The 19,755-nt window shown below is 47.2% G+C and overlaps 1 protein-coding gene across 4 annotated transcripts in view; it reads left to right on the top strand.

Annotated features, from left to right (window-relative positions):
* Positions 1-19,755, top strand: part of Slc12a8 (solute carrier family 12 member 8) — a 152,135-nt gene that overhangs the window by 73,719 nt on the left and 58,661 nt on the right. The window lies entirely within an intron of this gene.

The raw sequence follows: 19,755 nt of genomic DNA, 5'->3' as shown, positions 1-19,755 counted from the left end.
AAAAGTCATTATTTTCACAGTGGGTTTGCCTGTTCGTAATTTCTGAAGGCCTCAACCTGATTTTAGTAGTCTTCCCTCTTTATTCAGATTACGTATCTTGACCAAATTAGTAGAAGGGACATCTTTCTCTTCAGGCAGAATAAGATGGATTCTTCAGCAGGACAAACTGCCTCAGGACAAACTCATTTTATAAACTCATTTGTAGAATGAGTTTAGGCCGTGTCCCCGCCCCGCCCCGTGCCCCATCTGCCCAGGGATCAGAGAAATTAGGCCCTGGGCAGAGAGTGAACCTCTTCATCCCCCCTTCCCCAATTTCTGCTCTGCATGACTGCGGAGGAGACCATAGAAGAACTCCTGCCTCATGTGTGGATCCCTGGCCTAGGAGGCAAGAAGTTAACACGTGACAGGTGGCCCATGGGAAATGCACAGGACAGGGCTGTCTCCAGAGAGAAGACCAGAAATGTGTCTCTGGTGCTGACCTGGAGCAGCTGTCCTCTGCTTCCTATGTGTGCACGGCCTGTCCGTACCACCCATGTCCATGCACCGTCCCCATGTAGGCAAAGGGGTGGGAAAGGAGAAGCCCCTAGGATGTCTAATGTGAAAGAGACTCCAGACACGTGTTGGCAGGGGTGTGGAGAAGCCACACTTGCCTGTCCTACTGAAGGGAAATGTAAAATGGCCACACTACTTTAGAAAAGTTTGACCGATTCGTAAAAATTCCATATACTCAGCCCCCACCCCCTGTGATTTTCTGGAAACAAGTGCTGGTGTGAAGACCTGAAGGTGAAAACTCAAAGCGACTTAGTGTGGGCTAGAGATGGCTCAGTGGCCAAGAGCACTCCCACATGGCTCACAACTGCCTGTGACCCCAATTCCAGTGGGGGTCAAATGCCCTCTTCTGATCTCCACAGGCACTGTGCGCAGCCTGTGCGTGCGCGCGCGCGCGCACACACACACACACACACACACTAAAAATAAAAACAAAATACTTAAAAATTTCATAGTCCCCAAATGGAAAGAGCTTGAATGCTCATCAGCAGGTGAGTAGATAAATTGTAGGTGTTATGTATTAAGTAAAATGCTACAGATCCCCGAATGGTTGCAGCAGGCAGTGGGTCCTGAGACCACGCCACAGGTCCCCGAAGTGGCGGCAGGCAGCAGGCTGCAGGTCCTGAGAGCAGCCAGTACCATGTAGGGATGGTGCAGTTCCCCAAGTGGCTGCAGTGGGCCACAAGGGGCAGCGAGTCCCAGGCAGGGAGCTGTGTGGTGGGTGAGAGACCTCTATGGGGCAGCCAGTTCCATGAGGAGAGACAGATGGATGGGCATGCCATGAGACCATGCCTCAGGTCTCTGAAGGTGGCTGGTCCCGGGCAGGGAGCCATGTGGCACGGGTGAGAAACAGAGACATGGATAGGCACGCTATGCAGAATGAGGTTAGATATTTATTTAGTGGGTTATAGAGGGGAAAGACGAGAAGAGAGAGAGAGAGAGAGAGAGAGAGAGAGAGAGAGAGAGAGAGAGAGAGAGAAACAGAAGGAGGGAAGGAGAGAAGTAGGGAGAAGAGAGAGAGAGAGAGAGAGAGAGAGAGAGAGAGAGAGAGAAACAGAAGGAGGGAAGGAGAGAAGTAGGGAGAAGAGAGAGACAGAAGCTGCCTCTTTGAGAGGGAGACTGAAAAGAAGGGACTCAGGCTAGAAGCTGAAGATCAGCTTGCCTCAGTGGAGGGGGGGGAAGGAGTGGGTGTGGCTTGTCTCTTAAAGGGACAGAGCAGACCATTACATTTCCATCTCTCTCTCTCTCTCTTTTTTTTATAATAATAAAAAGGTGGGAGTTTAGGTACAACAGGTTAAAGGAATTGGGGCGGCAGATTCTCAAGACTTCTTCCTGCTTATTTGTGGTCATTGTTTAGGGGGGAACCTGAGAAAGTTGGATGCTGGTCACATCCTGGTGTAGCTGGTCTGTTTGTTTCCGTCTGGTTTTGTGGTATAGAAATGTCTGATGTCTCTTATACCTGTTTAAGATATTGGCAGAACAGAGGACAAAGTTAAGTTTAAGAAAAAATTTTTTAGGACCAGGGAATTGAGGGGGCGTGTATCTAACCTGTTTAAGGTGGATCCTTCAGTCTGGCTCCCTGGAACTCACAAGAATTCTTTGGTTTGTGAAAACAGAAGTTTTAGACATATGCATTGTATAAACAGTTGCATATTTATGTCAGAATGACTGTGACAGATATTTTTGCACAATGAAAAGTATGTTTAAGACTATGGAAGGCAGCATGAGAGAGAAATTTGATAACTTGTATTTGTCATACCTTTATAACTTGCAGGTCTTGTATTTGTATTTTACTGAAATTTGTTTGGTAAGGTTGTCCTTTTAAACTGACAAAACCTCTCAGCTGTCAAACTGCATCAGAGATCTTTGAAAAGGATGAAATTTTACTTGAGTTACTGATTAAAAAACGACAGAGAACTTACTTGGTTGGTACCTAGAGCTACTCCTCAGGGTCCTCCATGGTCGCTGAAGGTCATACTTGCCTTTTGCTGTTTAGCACAGGGCCTGTCAGGCTCTAGAAGATCCTGTGGGCTAAGAAGTCTGTAGGAAGACAAGCCTACCTTGACCTGAGCAGCTAGGCTGTCAATTCCAGCGATTCTGTCCACTGTCTAGAGATCTTCAGTTTAGATGAAAGGCAGTTTTGGCTAGTGGTCAGTGCTTGGCAGTTGAAACAAAGTATGGATGGACGTTGTTTTATGCCCATTTGTCTTCTGTCTTCTTTGGAGGAAGTAGAGTGCTGCTGCTAGGAGCCAACCTGTTTCTTTTTGTTATGAAAAGTCTTTTGATACTTAAATATTTAAATATCACATTCCCCAGATCTCTGAACAGTTGAGGGCTCTTTATCAGGTAGAACTACAGTATAGAATCTGCCTGGAGAGCTGGGTCCAAGCTTGACTGTATTGTTTCTCAACAGGAAAAGAAGAGTTGGATTAAATATAAAGTATTTTTGTAAAAGACTTAAAAGTACATGCCAGTTTAAGACATGAGACTTAATGTTTTTGTAGTCTGAAATGAGATGCATTGAACAGACAATTAAACATTTAACAGTAAACATAGGTGCATTTAAGTTACATGTGTGAACACTTACATGCGTGAACAGGAATTGGGTGAAGTGGACGCTCTTGGTGGGCCCTATCAAAGGCATGCCACTGCGCAAAACACACAGGCAACAGAGTCAGCAAGAGGAATTTAGAGACAAAAATATAAGTAAACTGGTAGACCACGCAGAGTATACTTCAGTAAAGATGGTGGAACTTGGTCACCTGACCTGGCTCTCAGTTAAGATGGCAGTGAAGTCACCTGACCTCTGTCAAGATGGCGGTAAGTTCACCTATGTAAGAGAGTTAACACCGGGGAACCAGGCAGGGAATACCTCAGTAAAGATGGCAGAACTTGGTCACCTGACCTGGCTCTCAGTTAAGATGGTGGTAAGGTCACCTGACCTCAGTCAAAATGGCAGTGGTCACACATTGTATGGACTAGAGGCATGATCCACCCCATCGCTGAGCCACCATGCCACAAGCCATGGTGGGGAGCAAAAGGCTAGAATTGAAAATAGCTGCCTCGTGGATCCAACCAATCTTGTTGGCAGCAGTAGTGGTGGCAGAGATAGTCTGAGGAAAAGTGGAGCCTGTGGGACACTGGCAGAGTGAGGTAGGAGCTGAAGAATGGGTGTAGGAGCTAAAGGAACAGAGGTAACTGCCTGCTGAGGTCGAAAAGGCAGGGGTTCATTAGCTGGGTCCAGAGCAGAAGTGGAGGGTTCTTCCAGCTCAGATGGCATAGCCAGGAACCTGTGAGCAGGTGAACAGCTTGCAAGGACAGAGGGCTTAGGCTTGGAGCTTAGATAGTAAAAGGCTTGGCTATAAGGAAATTCCTTCCGTTTGCCTGTGCGCTGACGGTAGTTAGAAAGCTTCCATAGAATATTGGCATCAAAATGCCATTAGGTGGCCACTTTAAATTGTTATCTAAATTGTAAGAAGTCCATTCCTTGAACAAAGGTAGACAAGTGTGGGAATCTATAAGTAGGGCATTAAGGCCTGGGGTTTTAGGGCCTCTAAAAGACATCCATCCCAGGGGTAGGCTGGATTGATGGACATGGATGGCTTGCTACCCATAGCTGAAACCGTGAAAACCCACGAGGCCTATAGGAAGACGTCTGCCCTCTACAGGCAGGGTGTGAATTGATGGCAAACGTGGCAGGGCTTGTGGACCGTGTCCTCTGCCTATAGGCAGGGTGCTAAAGCGTGACTGGCTCTGGTTGGGGCTACTTGGAAGCCCTAGAGGCCAGAGGCCGCTCCGAGAGGTCTTTCATGACTGGGGGTGTGGTGGGGTGGGTATGTGTGTGAAATGGTTTAATTAAAAATACTGCGGATCCCCGAGTAACTGTACTGGCAGAAATGCTGCTGGTCCCTGAGCAGTGGCAGGCAGGGGCAGTGGGTCCCGAGAGTTGTGCAACAACAACAACAACAACAACAACAAATCTGGTTCCAGATCCCAACCCCTTCAGAGTCACAGCACTAATGAAATGGATTAATTCAAACTGCTGCGATCCCCAAGTTGCTGCAGTGACAGGCATGCTGCAGGTCCTGAGTGGTGGCAGGCAGCGGGTCCCGAGAGCAGCCAGTTCCAGGCAGGGACTGGCGCAGTTCCCCAAGTGGCTGCAGTAGGCCACGAGGAGAGACAGACAGATGGACATGCCATGAGACCACACTGCAGGTCTCCAAAGGTTCTGGGTGGTGAGCCACATGGTGGTGGCGGGTGAGAAACAGACCGATAGGCACGCCATGCAGAGTGAGGTTGGATATTTATTTAGTGGGTAGTGGGTTGTGGAAGTATGGAAGGGAAGGGGGAGAAGGAGAAGAGGAGAGAGAGAGAGAGAGAGAGAGAGAGAGAGAGAGAGAGAGAGAAAGAGAAACTGCCTCTTCGAGAGGGAGATGGTAAAGGAAGGGACTCAGACTGCAAGCAGGAAGGAAGATCTGCCTGCCTCAGCAGGCAGGGGTCAGGTGTGTGTGAGTGGGTGTGGCTTGTCTCTTAAAGAGACAGAATAGATTATTACAAGGGGGAGAAAAGAAAAGAAAAGAGGAGAAAGAAAAATCCGAGGGACCCTCACTACAGTGGGTTAGCCACACAGCAGGAAAGCCAGGATAAAAGGAAGAAATTATTGATAGATGCAGCAAAGACATATGAGAGCCTCAAAATAATTATGCCAAGCAAGGCAGACAAAAAAGGACACAGAAAGCTAAAAAAGGTAAAACCACATAAACTCCATTTATCTAGCAGTCTAGAAGAAGCAAGTTTTACTTTGCAGACCACAGGAGGATGCCTGGGGATGGAGGTGAGGGGGGTGGAGGTGAGGGGAGTGGAGGTGAGGGGGTTAGAGGGAGTGGCTGCTGGGGGACAGGACACTTCAGCATGAAGAATACATTCTGGGTTATGTTGATGACTTCCTGGGTGTATCTGGCTGTTTCATTGGAAAGATACATGTAGTGATATATTGAATCCTCCAGCATTAACCCCTATCTCCGACCCCGAGTTTTTACTGTTAAGACCAAGTAGAGTTTGTACTACACATGCAGCTTCCTGAGTGTGAGTTATGCTGAAATGAAAGAAACACAGCTTTAATCCTGGCCCAACCCCACCCCCCCGCTTCTCTGGTGAAGGCCCAAGGTAAGGTGGCTCCTAGCTCCATTGCTTACCTGCTCCTGCTTGACTCTGCCACACTCTCCCTGAGCGTCTCCTCGAGGTCATCGGTGATTTCCGTGTTACTAAGCAGTGAGCATATCTGATTTCCTGCTTTACTTGACCTCCCAACAGCCACTGCTTCCTCTTCCTCTTGCATGCCCAGCACACGCCACCAGTGCCTTCCCTCCGTCTGCTCTCCCTTGCCTACTAGTTTCTCTTCTCTGTCTGCCTGTCGGTGGTTTGACCTTCTCAGGCTGCTCCTAGTCCCTCTTTCCCCCCCTTATTTTTGTGTGTAAGTGTGGGTACACATATGGCGGACAACCTCAGGTGTTGTTCCCCAGGATTCAGCCGCCTTGGTTTGTGAGACAAGGCCTCTTGTCAGCTTAGAACTTGCCAACTTGGCCAGGCTGGCTGGCCAGTGCGTTCCAGGGACTTGCTTGACTCTTCAGTACTGGAATTACAATCTCGTAGACTATATCACGTTGTCACATGTTAGAGATCGGGTTCAGGTCCTCTTCTTAATCTTTCCCAATCCCCTCACTTAGCGATCACCCACAAAGCCGAGGACTCCCACATTCACCCTGCTAGCCCAGGCTTCTCAGCACATCCCAGAGTTTCTTCAGTGGTCTGTATGACATCTGGGATACTTCAGACTAAACGAATTCAGAACCAAACCGTTTCTTGCCTGCCTCCAACTGATTTTTCTCTTTTCTCCTGTCTTCAGGGATGGTGTCCAGTAGCAGGGACAGATCCTGACCCCTCCCATCTTCCTTCTAGGACTCTCCAGGTCCTGACAAGTCTACCTTCCAAACAGCACTGGATTTTCTTCCCTTTCCCGCCTCTCTACCACCTGACCACTCTGTTCTGAGCTTACAGCCCTCGCTTAGACCCTTGCTCACCCATACCCCATCCCCACCCTCAGAAATGAACCTAAAACCTGACTAGGTAGGTAGACTCCTGGCCTGCAGATCCAGATTGGTCAGAAGAATGTATCGCTTTCATTTTTATAAAACAAAAAGAGAGTTGATCTCTGACTCCTAAGATGCACCCTGCAGAATGATTTAAGCTTCATCCCTACCCTGATAACTCAAAACCAGTGCCAACCATTCAGGATGCCCTACCTGGCGCTGCCACAGTTCCATCAGTTCCAGCTTTTGGACTCTTACAGTGCCAAGGCACTTTGGGTGGGCTTGCTGGTGTGCATCTGTGTACTGCACAGAGCCAGCCCCTCCCCTGTCCTCTCTGCAGGGCCTTCACATGTCTGCTGCCTTTAAGCTGCTTTGGGAGCTGAGAAACCTGACGGATTCGAGGACTCTGCATTTAGGGCCTAAGCATTTCCCAGACCCTCGGTTCTCTGGGCCCTACCAGCACTGCAGGGGAATGGGTCCCAGGTCCTTGTTGTTTCAGAACTTGAGGGTCTGTCTTTCCCTACTCCTAACCCTAGGGGCAATCGTCTATGTAAGTGCAGTGGGGAGGACTCCTGCCCTGGCTCTATCTGCCTTAGGTGTGGCTTGTGCATTCTCTCCAGCTCCCCCACAGAGAAGGGCCTTTCCTCATGTAAGATTTTGCTTTTGCTAAAATCCTTCATCGATTTTGAGCAAGGGACCCCTGGAGTTTTATTGGATTGGTCCCCATGAGTTATGCTGTTCCTGCTCTGTTTCCCTATGCTGTCTCCACGACTTTGAATCAGTGAAGCAGTACAAGGACACAGGCTAGGGAGGAACAAACCCGAATACAGTCGGGCAAATTCCACCGTCTCCCCCACAGCCACCCATCAAATCTAGGCCAGCTTCCTCTTGGATGGACAGGAAAAGAACAAGGGAAAAGAGAAGAAATGAGAAGGAAAAAAAAACGATTAACATTTAAAACTGCTTACTCGTCGCCCCTGCCTGTCCCACCAGGCCACCAATGAACATACAGTCAAGGGGTCCACGAGTTCCCTGGGTCTGGCAGGGAGTTCCCACCAGGTGAAGACTCCGAACCAGAGAGGCCAGGGTAGCAGGGCAGAGGCCTGGGCAGGAGGCAGGTCTCCCTGTGGCTGCTCATGCTGCTGTCATCACAGAGTGTCATTGGGTCCCCAGGAGTTGTCTTCAGAGTGCGGTCCTGACGTCCTCCTTGTTCATGAGTGAAATAGGTGAGCAGTGCCTGTTCTGAGTGGGGCGGGTGGTGACCTCCCTCCAGGTGAGAATCCACCCTGGCCTGCAGCTGGAGAATGCCCTGTGGGCAGGAGAGCTGAGCGGAATTAACTTTGAGATCAGTCACCAAAGCAGCCACTTAACTTCCCACCTTTTCTTTCCTTTTCGTGTGTGTGTGTGTGTACAGAACCCATGGCCTGCTGCATGCTGGATGTGTGCTCTACCACTGAGCTACATCCCAGTCCCTTCGACTTCCTGTCTTTTAAATTACTCTTCCCTCTTAATAACAGCACTGCAAATTCTGCTATCAGGAGCATCTGTATTTCTTTGGAGACAGCCAAGAATATCGGTTGAGATGTATTTTCTGAGACCGAGGAGTGGCTCACTGGGTAAAGTACTTGCCAAGCAAGCCCGATAACCTGGGTTCTGATCCCTGAAACCCACATAAAAACCAGACACGGGAGGACAAGCATCTCCAATCCCAGCATGCCTCCGGGGAGAGGGAGATGGACAGAGGAGACGCAGGATCTCTAGACGGTACAAGCCAGCTAACCTGTTTTATGCAGGGACTTTGTCTCAAACGAGGTGGAAAGGCGAGGTCTGGCACTCGAAGGTTGTCCTCTGTCTGCCTGTCACATGTACCATGGCCCACACTTGGCCACACCCCTACATGTGGTGAACAAGTATCCACTCCTTGACACATACATGCATTCACAGACACAGATTTGTTTTCTTTTGTGCTTTCTGAAAGTATCTGGAGCCGTCCACATGTCAGATCATCCCACTGAGTAGAGTGCCTGCCACACAGGTTCTTTTGTGCCATCTTAGTGGCCTGGCTTTTCTGAGCCTCCTTCTCTTTGGCAGCCGACTGGGCTGAGAACCTCTGCTCTGAGTTTGTTTCCCCTACTGGGGAAGGTAGGGTGCATAAAGGATTGGGAAGGGCCCGATGGAGATCATACAGGTAATTAGGAAGCAGAACGGGGGAGGGGGCAGGTTACTCTCCCCTAGCTCTGCTTGCCAGGGCCCCAAAGTAAACACGGAGGCAGGCTGAATGATCCGCATCGCTTGTTTTCTCCTGGCAGATGTTCCGTTAAGCTATGAAAAGCATGGATGATTGGCAGTTTCCATGGTGACAGATTTGCCAGGGATTAGCTGTGAGTGAGTCATGTCTGGGACTCCCTCCTGCACCATCCTCTTTCTGGCTGTGGAGAGGGGAGTTTCGGAGAATAAGCATTTTGCTGCACCCCCACCTCCAGAGCCGTATCACTTCCGTAACCTAGACACTTTCTCCAAGGTGGGAGGTGTCTTCAGGGGAGCAGCAGGGCATCAGGGGTGGTGGCCCCACTTCATTTATGAAGCCTGACCCCCTGTTCTCACTGAGCTGGGCTCCATTGCACCCTGTGGTAGGGGTTGCAAGGCTGAGAGTAAGGGCTGGCCTAGAATCTTCATTTGCTCTGTTTTTCAAAGCAGTTTCCTTTTCCAAGTGGCACCACTAAACCCTCCAACCCCAAACATCCCTCCCTACAGGGTTTTCCCAAACACACCCTTACAGAGTTAGCCTCTCCAGGAACCCGGGACTGTAGCTCATGGGGGACATGGGAGCTCGCCGAGAAAAATACCAGTTGTATGAAGTCACGAAAACCTTGTGCTCACATCCCAAACTCTTACTGGAAAGGATAGGAGGCTCTTTGGCCACAGTCAGCACTCAGGGCTGTGGTTGACCACACCCAGCATAAAGGACTTGGTGGGAAACCAGCAGCTTTTTACCAGAATGTCCATAGCTGCCTTCTTTGTCAAGTTCTATTTCTGTGATGCCCTTGACTCTTGAGCCTTCCTTCCTGTTTACACACATGTACCCTGGGAAGCTGTCTGTCTGTCTGTCTGTTTGCGGGACTAAGCCCTGGCTCCCCAGTCAATTCCCCAAGCATAAGTTCCCCTGCTTACATCCCAGTTAATCACCTCCCTGACCCAGGATATTAGTGCTGACCCTACTACCCACCCATCCCCTAAGCTGCTCCCCCAACCCCTCGCGTATTGTCTGCCATGAAAGAGGACAAGACCCCAGGTTTAAGGACGAGAGAGGACCAGGAAAGGATGGGGCAGATGCCACTTCATCCTGACGGACTGTGGGCAGGAAGAGAGGAAGCTCTGCTATTTTTACACACTTGGTTAATAATTTTATCAAACAATTACAAATACAGTTGTTATTGTCATAGAGCCTGTTGTACCACACACTGTGCTGAGCTCTCAGTATACAAGTCTTTCGTTTACCCCCCCCCCCGTTCTAAGAGAAACAAGGGTGCTACCTCAGTCTGCTTTCTATTGCTATCACAAAACACCTGAGACTGGGTGATGGACGAAGAATAGATGTTTATGTGGCTCGTGATTCTGGAGGCTGGAAAGTTCAAGAATATGGTGCTCACATCTGATTGGCATCTGGCAAAGCTTTGTGACTGTGTATGAACATGCTGGAAGGCGTGATGTGGTAAAACATAGCAAAGCATGCTTGCTCAATTTTCTCTACGCTCCCACCCAGCCCATTGTAGTCCCTCCTCTACCAGCCTATGGTGTGGGACCATGGTCTGTATTCTGTCAATTATATTTTAAATAAATGCTGATTGGCCAGTAGCCAGGCAGGAAGTATAGGCGGGACAATGAGAACAAGAGAATTCTGGGAAGGAGGAAGCCCATTCCTCTGCAGTTGTGAGCCCGCCACAGAAGAAGCAAGATGTGACTGTCCCACTGAAAAAGGTACCAAGCCTTGTGGCTAACATATACTAGAATAATGGGCTAATATAAGTTATAAGAGTTAATAAGAAGCCTGAGCTAATGGGCCAATCCATTTATGATTAATGTAGACCTCTGTGTGATTTTCTTTGGGACTGAATGATTGTAGGAACCAGGCAGGACAGAAACCCCCCCCCCCAGCAGACCTAGTGTTGGAACTACAAGCATGTAGTTCCAACACAGAACTGGGAAGTTCTGTGATCTGTGATGCCAAGAGTGGAAGCCAGGGGCTCCATGCATGTTAAGTTAGTGCTTTACCACTGGGCCACACCCCTAGTTTTTTTTTTTAATAAAACCACTAATGCCCCCATGTGGTTCCATTCTTATGACTTCTTCTTATCTTAGTTACTTCTCAAAAATTCCATCTCCAGATGCTATTAACACCCCCCAATGTAGCCCAGGTTGGCCCAGAGCTTGCGGTACAGCTGATCCTCCTGCCTCTGTCCTCCAAATGCTGGGATTACAGAGGGACACCACCATGCTCAGCTAAAAAGAACTTTTCACGTCAATTTCCAATGTGTGGAACTCTGTGACACCTCCCACGAAGCCAGTGAAGCCTTGGCTTCAAGTTCCTTCATTTGCACAAGTTCTTGCTAAGCCCACCCTAATTTCATATTCATTGTCTTATATATCTACATCTGTAAGTTACCTAGATCTTTCCTTGAGGTCCACTGCTGTTCACTCAGATGGTAAGCAGTGAACCCCACTGCTTCTCAGGCACTGAAGAGAGGACTCTGTAGGAGAGGACACATGATGTCTGGGGTATTCCTGTGCAGAAACCAGCACACCTTGTTTGAGCCTTGGGATGTGCAAGGCCCTGTGTAACTGGGGGTTTCTCTCCCATCTGTCAGTTTCTGAATTACCACTCTGGGGTTTAATATTAATTACAAACTGACCCATTAGCTCAAGCCTATTATTAACTAGCTCTTACAACTTAAACTAACCCATTTCTATTATTGTATATTTACCATGAAGCATGTGGCTTGTTACCTCACATCTTGCTTCCCCCCCGAGACTGCTGGTATCTCCTGACTCCACCTCCTTTCCCCCTTTAGCTCTGCTTGGATTTCCTGCCTAGCTATATTCTGCCCTGCCATAGGTCAAAGCAACTTCTTTATTAACCGATGGTAATAAAACATAGTCACAGCATGCAGAGGGACATTTCACATCAGCCCTGTTTGATACTGTCTGCCCCAGCAGCATCCGGACAGCTTTGGGGAGATGGAGGACTGGCAGAAAGAGTCCTGCTTGGGCCCAGCAGGCACACCTCGGGCTTCCCTTCTGGGAGACCATCTTCTGGGTCTGTCTCATTTTGTCTGGTCTGTGAGCGTCATCTTTTCTCTTCCCACTGAGCAGGAGCCCAGCTCTTTCCCCAAGGACCAGGGGGCATTTGCTGCTGATACAGACCCCGTCTGGAGCTAAGAAAGAGTCAGCATGAATCAGTCAGTCACTTTGGGGGTTCTTGTGGGCCCCCAGGCGTTAACTTCATTTGGTGATCTGAAGGACAGTGTGACAAACCACGGGAGTACAAAGTGGGCAGGGCTCGGACGGCGTACAATCTCCCACAATCTCCCAAAGTGAACGGCCCTCCATGCTGGGGACTTGGGGGCAGAATGGAGTCCTTGCAGGGGACCAGTGAGGTATAGTGGCCAGCCAACTGGTGATGGCTGAGGACCTTGCCAAAGGGCCTGGATTTAGGAAGACCATGAAGGAGATGGTATTAGGGTCAGAGCTGGAGCCTGGGACATAAGCCCCCGACGTCAGATTGATCTGGCAGCAGGCAGGAGGACCTCAGCTCTCTAGCCGAGCCTCAGCAGCAGGACTTGGCACTGGTGCTGTGCACATTCGTGTCTCTGTGTGTGCTGATAAAGCAATGCTCTCCCAGCCCTCCTCTTACTCCTCCAAACACCCAGACGCCACCACTGTGTGTTCACACTGGGTAGTTTTGGAGCTGTGCATCACAAAATGTATCCTCGCACCCGTGACGTGATTAATTGGAGCAGACATTAGACACTAACTTCATGCTGGGAAATATGAATTTACGATACCTATACCACTCCCTACCCACTTCCCCAATTTTGGTAAAGTTTCTAAATTATTTGTTGGTTACCTTGATAACTTCAAATACTTAAATCCCTGTTATTTTATCATATTGAGTTTACATCTCTTTATTCCTTCCTTTGGTTAGGTAGCTGAGGGTCTCTGGGTTGTTTTGAATTTCTTGTTTTATATATATATATATATATATATATATATATATATATATATATATATATATAATGTAAAATATTTGAGTACTTTAATTACTGTCTTTATTTTAAGGGAATCTGTCTGAGCCTTTTATATTTGAGGTTTTGGGCAATATCAGGAAATCTATAGTAAATTGATGAGTAGATCAAATCTCATGAATAATTAAACTTTCAGTGAATAAACAGTGTCACCCCCTCACTCTGCCACCCACCAAACAGTTTTCTGTGTTCTGGTCACCAATGAACAGTCTCTGGAATTATGGAAACAGATTGCTCCATATTGCAGGAAATGTCTTGTCCTTTCTTTTGTGTCTGAGTGTTTTACCTGCCTGTATATCTGCACACCGTATACATGCAGTACCCTTGGACGCCAGAAGAGGGCGTCTGGGACTGGAGTTACTGATGGGTGTGAGCCATCAATGTGGGTTCTGGGAATTGAATCCAGGTCCTCTGGGAGAGCAGTCAGTGCTCTTAACCTCTGAATCATCTCTCCAGCCCACTGTTTGTTCTTCTCTAGTAAACATTTAGAAATACAATTTCCCGATGACAAAATAAATCTAGTTAAAATTTATTTTAGCTGCTATAGTATTTTCTGAGCCTTTCCCTTGTTTGCTTTAATGGCTAACCCAAAATGCATATACTTGAATTATGTTCCAAGTTTTCTCAGAAGTTGAGGAAATTATAGCCACTGACTTAGGTTTTTGTATTCTCCGTGATAACGGTGATTTTAGTGGGTCCTCTCTAACTCATCTATAAGTTTTATTTTACTCATTATTAATGTGTGTGGGGGCACATATGTCTCAGTGTGCCTGGGAGGGCAGGGAGCAGCTCTGTGGAGTCAATTCTCTCCCTCCACCTTTCCGTGGGTTTTAGAAGTCAGACTGTGTGGCCATGGTTGTGCAGCATGGACCCCCACCCACTGAGCCATCTTGCCTGCTCTTTTAGTATCAGAGGGCTGTAGCTTGACTTTCACGTTGCCATGGTGTGTAATAGTCAGCTGCTTTTGTAATCTCAATGTTCTCTCTGCCTTTAGTTTCAGAGACTGAAAAAAGCAGCAAGCAGGGCCTGTGACTCTATGGTAGCTGTTTGCTGAAGGACAAGTTAGCAGCTGGAATTCTGCATCCCCTGCAATTCCAAAATGGTCCTTGTGCCGTGTATGAAATATTCCTAATAAGGCTAAATGAACCAACTTTCTTACCTCCAGTGCATGTCACATCTTAGTTTTCTTTGTATTTAGACCTTGGATTTTTTTTTCTTACTTTTCCTAGATTTTCAATAGTATTTTTTTAATTGTTGCTGAGCAAGCAGTCCACACATCCCTTAATCAGTGCGTGTGACCATGTCCCTATTGCTTCTTCTGTTTCCCACCCAGGACCCCTGTCCTTCTACTTCATCCAGTCTATTTATTTATTTATTTATTTATTTATTTATTTATTTATTTATTTATTATGTATTCAATATTCTGTCTGTGTGCATGCCTGCAGGCCAGCAGAGGGCACCAGATCTCATTACAGATGGTTGTGAGTCATCATGTGGTTGCTGGGACTTGAACTCAGGACCTTTGGAAGAGCAGCCAGTGCTCTTAACCTCTGAGCCATCTCTCCAGCCCAACTTCATCCAGTCTTGGCTCCTCTCTCTGTTGTCAACCTGCTGTTCTGGGCTTCATGTCAATCCTGAGCTTATTTGCATTTATTTTTATTTATTTATTTATTTTTGGTTTTTCGGGACAGGGTTTGTAGCTTTGGAACCTGTCCAGGAAACGCTCTGTAGCCCAGGCTGGGCTCGAACTCACAGAGATCCGCCTGCCTCTGCCTCCCAAGTGCTGGGATTAAAGGCATGCACCACCACCACCCCGGCAATCCTGAGATGATTACTGCTGCCTTCTTTCCCTTGTGGATGATAGTCTCATTTTGCTGGAGTACAAACTTTAGCAGCTTTCTCAGGAATGATATGGGAAGTTAAAGTTTCTGAGCTCTGGCCCACTTAACTTTACTTCCCCTTAATTGATAACCTGGCCAAAATGCTAGTCTGAAAACAATCTTCCTGACAAATTTCAAAATTAGTGTTTTTAGAATTCAGTGTTGTTGCGAAGCCTGATGTGGGTCAGCTTTTAGTTTTCATTGTTAATGTTTTTTATTAATATTTATTGAGCTCTACATTTTTCTCTGTTCCCCTTCCTGCCTCTCCCCTCCCCCCTTCAATCCTCTCCCAAGGTCCCCATGCTCCCAATTTACTCAGGAGATCTTGTCTCTTTCTACTTTCTACTTCCCATGTAGATTATATCTATGTAAGTCCCTCTTAGTGTCCGCATTGATGTCTAAGTTTTCTGGGATTGTGATTTATAGGCTGTTTTTCTTTGCTTTATGTTTAAAAACCACCTATGAGTGAGTACATGTGATAATTGTCTTTCTGTGTCTGTGTTACCTCACTCGAAATAATGTTTTGTAGCTCCATCCATTTTCCTGCAAAATTCAAGATGCCATTTTTTTTCTACTGTGTAGTACTCCATTGTGTAAGTGTACCACATTTTCCTTATCCATTCTTTGGTAGAGGGACATTTAGGTTGTTTCCAGGTTCTGGCTATGACAAACAAAGCTGCTATAAACATAGTTGGGCACATGTCCTTGTGGCATGATTGAGCATCCTTTGGATATATACCCAAAAGTGGTATTGCTGGTTCTTGGGGAAGGTTGTTTCCTAATTTTCTGAGAAATCGTCACACTGACATCCAAAGGGGTTGTACCAGCTTGCATTCCCACCAGCAATGCAGAAGTGTCCCTTTTCCCCACAACCTCTCCAGCATAAGTTGTCATCAGTGTTTTTGACCTTGGCCATTCTTACAGGTGTAAGATGGAATCCCAGAGTTGTTTTGATTTGCGTTTCTCTGATGACTAAGGATGTTTTGTTTTGTTTTGTTTTCCTCACCAGCACTTGGGTTTCTCTGGAAATGACACAACGGTGTATTTAGGTGTGGATTTCCCCCATTCTTTGTGCTGGGAAGTAGTGGGAATGAAGACGCATGTCTTTAGTTTGGGAAAACTTCTGTCTCTTAACCTGGAATTCTCTTTTATCTTCTCTGTTTCTGTTATCTCTCTGTTCTCTGGCTATTGTAACCTCAAGGTTTCTCTCTGGTTTCCTGAATTGTCCAACCTTTTGCTATTTCTATCCTACGTGCTTGGGCATACACTTAATTTTATTTTTCAGATCTACAGCATTTAAAATTTATTACATTTAATTAACTAATTTGTTAATTAATTAATTAATTAATTAATTGTATGTTCCCCCATGTGGGTCTCAGGGTCAAACTCAGGTCATTAAACTTGGCGGCAAAAGCCCAAATCCACAGAACCATCTCGCAGCCCAGATTTATGGCAGTTTTAACTTTAATGATCATATTTTTAACTTATACTTGTTCTTTCTTGTTGGAATTTTTTTCTCAGCAGTTTGTTTTTCTGGAAGAATATTCTTCTTGGATGTATCTGGATCTACTCTAGTAATTAGTGTTTTCTCCACAATTTTCTCAGTCATGATTTACGTGTTTCTTCCATGGGGGCTGCTCCGTATCTATTCAGGTGTTTACTTCTTGGTTGAGGCTCTCCGCCCACCTCTGGTCATTGTGTGGGTTCTTGTGTTGTAGGCTGCCCAGTTCTGTTTTCCAGCTGGGTGGGAGGGTAGGTGCGCCTTTGTGTGCCCAGCTGAGTCACGGGTAGAGCTTCCTTTGAGGTGCAGCAGTCACACTGGCAGCCTGGCTGTCCTCAGACCAAGTGCCAAGACTCCCAGGAGCCCTCCCAAGCCGCCTCTTCCAGCCCTTTCTTGCTGCTGTTTTTGATTATCTCTGTGTCCCAAATAGGAGACTTTGCCTTCTTAGCGTAGATGTGTTCTCTTTGCATACGGGCACTTATTAATCCCGCCAACAGCATTTTAATAGTTCCTTCAAGGAGAAGGGGAATGAATAGAAGAAAAATAGGACTGGCCCACCAGGTCATTTTCAACCCTGTTTTCCCCATATTGGAAAATTGTCTTGAGTTTTGATGCAGTTTAGTTGGCAGAGTTTGCCTCGTATGCACGGGACCCCATGTTGGAGCATCAGCACCGTATGCCATGGTATAGTGGCACAAGCCTCACAAGCCTCTAATTCCGGCACTAGTAATGTAGTCAGGAAGATAAGTAGTTCGAGAAGGCTCTCCTGTGCTCCATAAAGTTCAGGTCAGCCTGAACAGGAGACCCTGTTGAAACAAATAAACAAAAGATAAAAATGGTCACTGTAAAGCAAAAATAAATTGTAAAAAAAAAATAGATGTTCTTTCATCATGCAGAAAAAATATGATTAATATTTGTAAAGTTGTTCTAGCTCCGTGTGTGTGTGTGTGTGTGTGTGTGTGTAGGCCAGAGGACTACATTGTGTGTCTTCCCCTGTCATTCTCCATCCTGTTTTCTGAGACAAAGATTCCTCACTGAACCTGGAGCTTGCCAGTTCAGCTAGGCTGGCTGGCCACAAGCCCCAGGGATGCTGTCTTGACCTCCCAGGGCTGCGATTACAGGCATATGCTACCATTCCCTGATTATGTGGGTGCTGGGGCCTCGAACTCAGACCCTACTCTTCACGTGGCCAGCACTTCGCGGACTGAGCCCCTTCCCCACCCTACTCTCCCTCTCTGATAACAGCGGGAATATGCCGGTTGTTTCTTCTGCTAAGCCTCTTGAAGCAGTAGCTTTACCTACTGTCCTATGTCACAGCATGCCCTGCACTGTGCCATCTGAGTCCTGTTTACTGAAAGGCATGCCGTCATCATTCACTTAGCCAGTCCTCTAGTCTCAGACATGAGAGAGTTCATAACCTGTTGGCTACGCCTTTCCCCATGCTTGTTCTAGTTTATCTGGTGCTGATATGAAACTTTCTGACCAAAAGAAATCTGGAAGAGAAAAGGGTTTATTTATGTCCTAGTTAGGATGTCTGTTGCTACAATGGAACACCATGACCAAAAATCAATTTGGAAGGGAAGCGTTTATTTGGCTTACACTTCCATATCACTGTCTTGACAGAACAGAAACTCAAACAGGGCAGGATTCCGGAGGCAGGAACCGCTGTGGAGGAGTGATGCTAACTGACTTGCTTCCCAGGGCTTGTTCAACCTGCTTTCTTACAGAGCCTGGGACCACCATGGGCTGGGCCCTCTCCTATCAGTCACTAATTGAGACTTGCTAACAGCCTGCTCTTGCTGAGATGTTTTCTTAACTGTGTTTCTCCTCTTCAATGACTCTTGCCCCTGGCAGGTTGACAGAAAACTGACCAGTACATTGTTCTAGTAACAGCCCATCGGGAGGGAATGCAAGGAAGGAACTGAGGGAGAAACTGAATCAGAGATCATGGAGGAATGCTGCTTACTCTTGCATGCTAGCCTTGGGACATAGCCCACAGTGGGCTGGGCTCGCCCCACCACTCATCAGTCAGGATAATTCCTCACAGACATGTCCACAGGCCAATCTGATTGGGACAGTTCTTCAACTGAAGGTCCCTCTTCCCAGGTGGCCTTAGACTGTGCCAAGTTGGCAAGATGGACTACACAGTACAGTACCTTTGGCAACCTGGGTAAACTGTTAGTGGTGGAATCGCTGGGACAAATGTGTGTAGAGTCACATCTTGGTCCAACATTCGGGGTTCATTTGAAATAACCCCCCTGTAGCTTTCTGGCCCTAGACTCTCACTTGCTCTGCTTCTCCTGGGTTCCCTGAGGTGTCATCAAAGCAGAGACATTAGAAGTGTCAGAATTAGACAGACCTGGGCTAAAGCCTGGCTTTGCCAGTTACCGAATGTGAGCCTTTAGGCTGTTTCTGTCAACTTCTCTAGTGCTTTTCCACAAAACAAGGGAATAATTCCCTTCCTCAGGTGTGGTTGTGGTAAGGGTTAAACTAAAAGAAAATTTGCACAAAGCACTATCCAGCCCCGCAGATAGAGAGCCAGACTACCACGGTGGTATCAGACCCACGCCATCCCTGAGTCCACTAAAATCTCTTTCAGGGCCACGCTCCACGTGCCACCATCCCCACCTGCTGCATCAGTTTTATGGCCACGTGTCCCACCACAAAGAGTTGACAGCACTCATGGGCCGGGCCCTCATTCCACTTCAGAACATTTTGCTCTGTTGCGTATGTCTAGGGGGAGACATAAACGTATGTCTAGTTTCTTCTCCCAGCTCTGCTATTGGCTCCCCGCCACGATGGATGAATTAATTTTCATTATTTTTTTGTGGGGTGGTGGGGGGATAGTTTTTTGAGACAGGTTTTCACTATGTAGCTCTGGCTGTCCTGGAACTTGCCATTTAGATTAGACTGGCCTTGAACTCACAGAGATCTACCTGCCTCTGCCTTTCAAGTGCTTCATTGGTGTGTTTTGGAGACTGGCAGTGGTGGCGCGCATCTTTAATCCCAGCACTTGGGAGGCAGGCGCAGGTGGATCTCTGTGAGCCAGCCTGGTAGAACTTGTAGAGGAACTAGTTCCAGGACAGCTAGGGCTGTTACACAGAGAAACCCTGTCTTGAAAAAAAAAAAAAAGATAAAGGAGATCGACACAGATTTTTGTCATTTGGAACCATCTGGTAGGTCAGGAGCTGTGAATATGGCACCCCATTTTGGTTGCTGGGGAATACCTGACCCTGGGAGGACTTGAACCCCCAGTGAAAGAGTTGGCAGCAAAAGAGATCTGCAGGCCCTTGGCTCCTGCTGAGCCATTTTTGGCATTGTCCCTGCTAAACAGGCGGAGCTCAGGATGTAGCATCAGAACCTTTGTGTGGCTTTGAGCACAACTCCCTCATCCTTGGTGCTTTCCAGGGAGTGATAAGGTGGTTTGTAGTTAG

Source organism: Myodes glareolus, chromosome 2 (genome assembly GCF_982192425.1).
Source record: "Myodes glareolus chromosome 2, mMyoGla1.1, whole genome shotgun sequence".
Taxonomy (NCBI): domain Eukaryota; kingdom Metazoa; phylum Chordata; class Mammalia; order Rodentia; family Cricetidae; genus Myodes; species Myodes glareolus.
The sequence above is the reverse complement of the archived record's forward strand: the minus strand, read 5'-3'. Positions and strand labels throughout refer to the sequence as shown.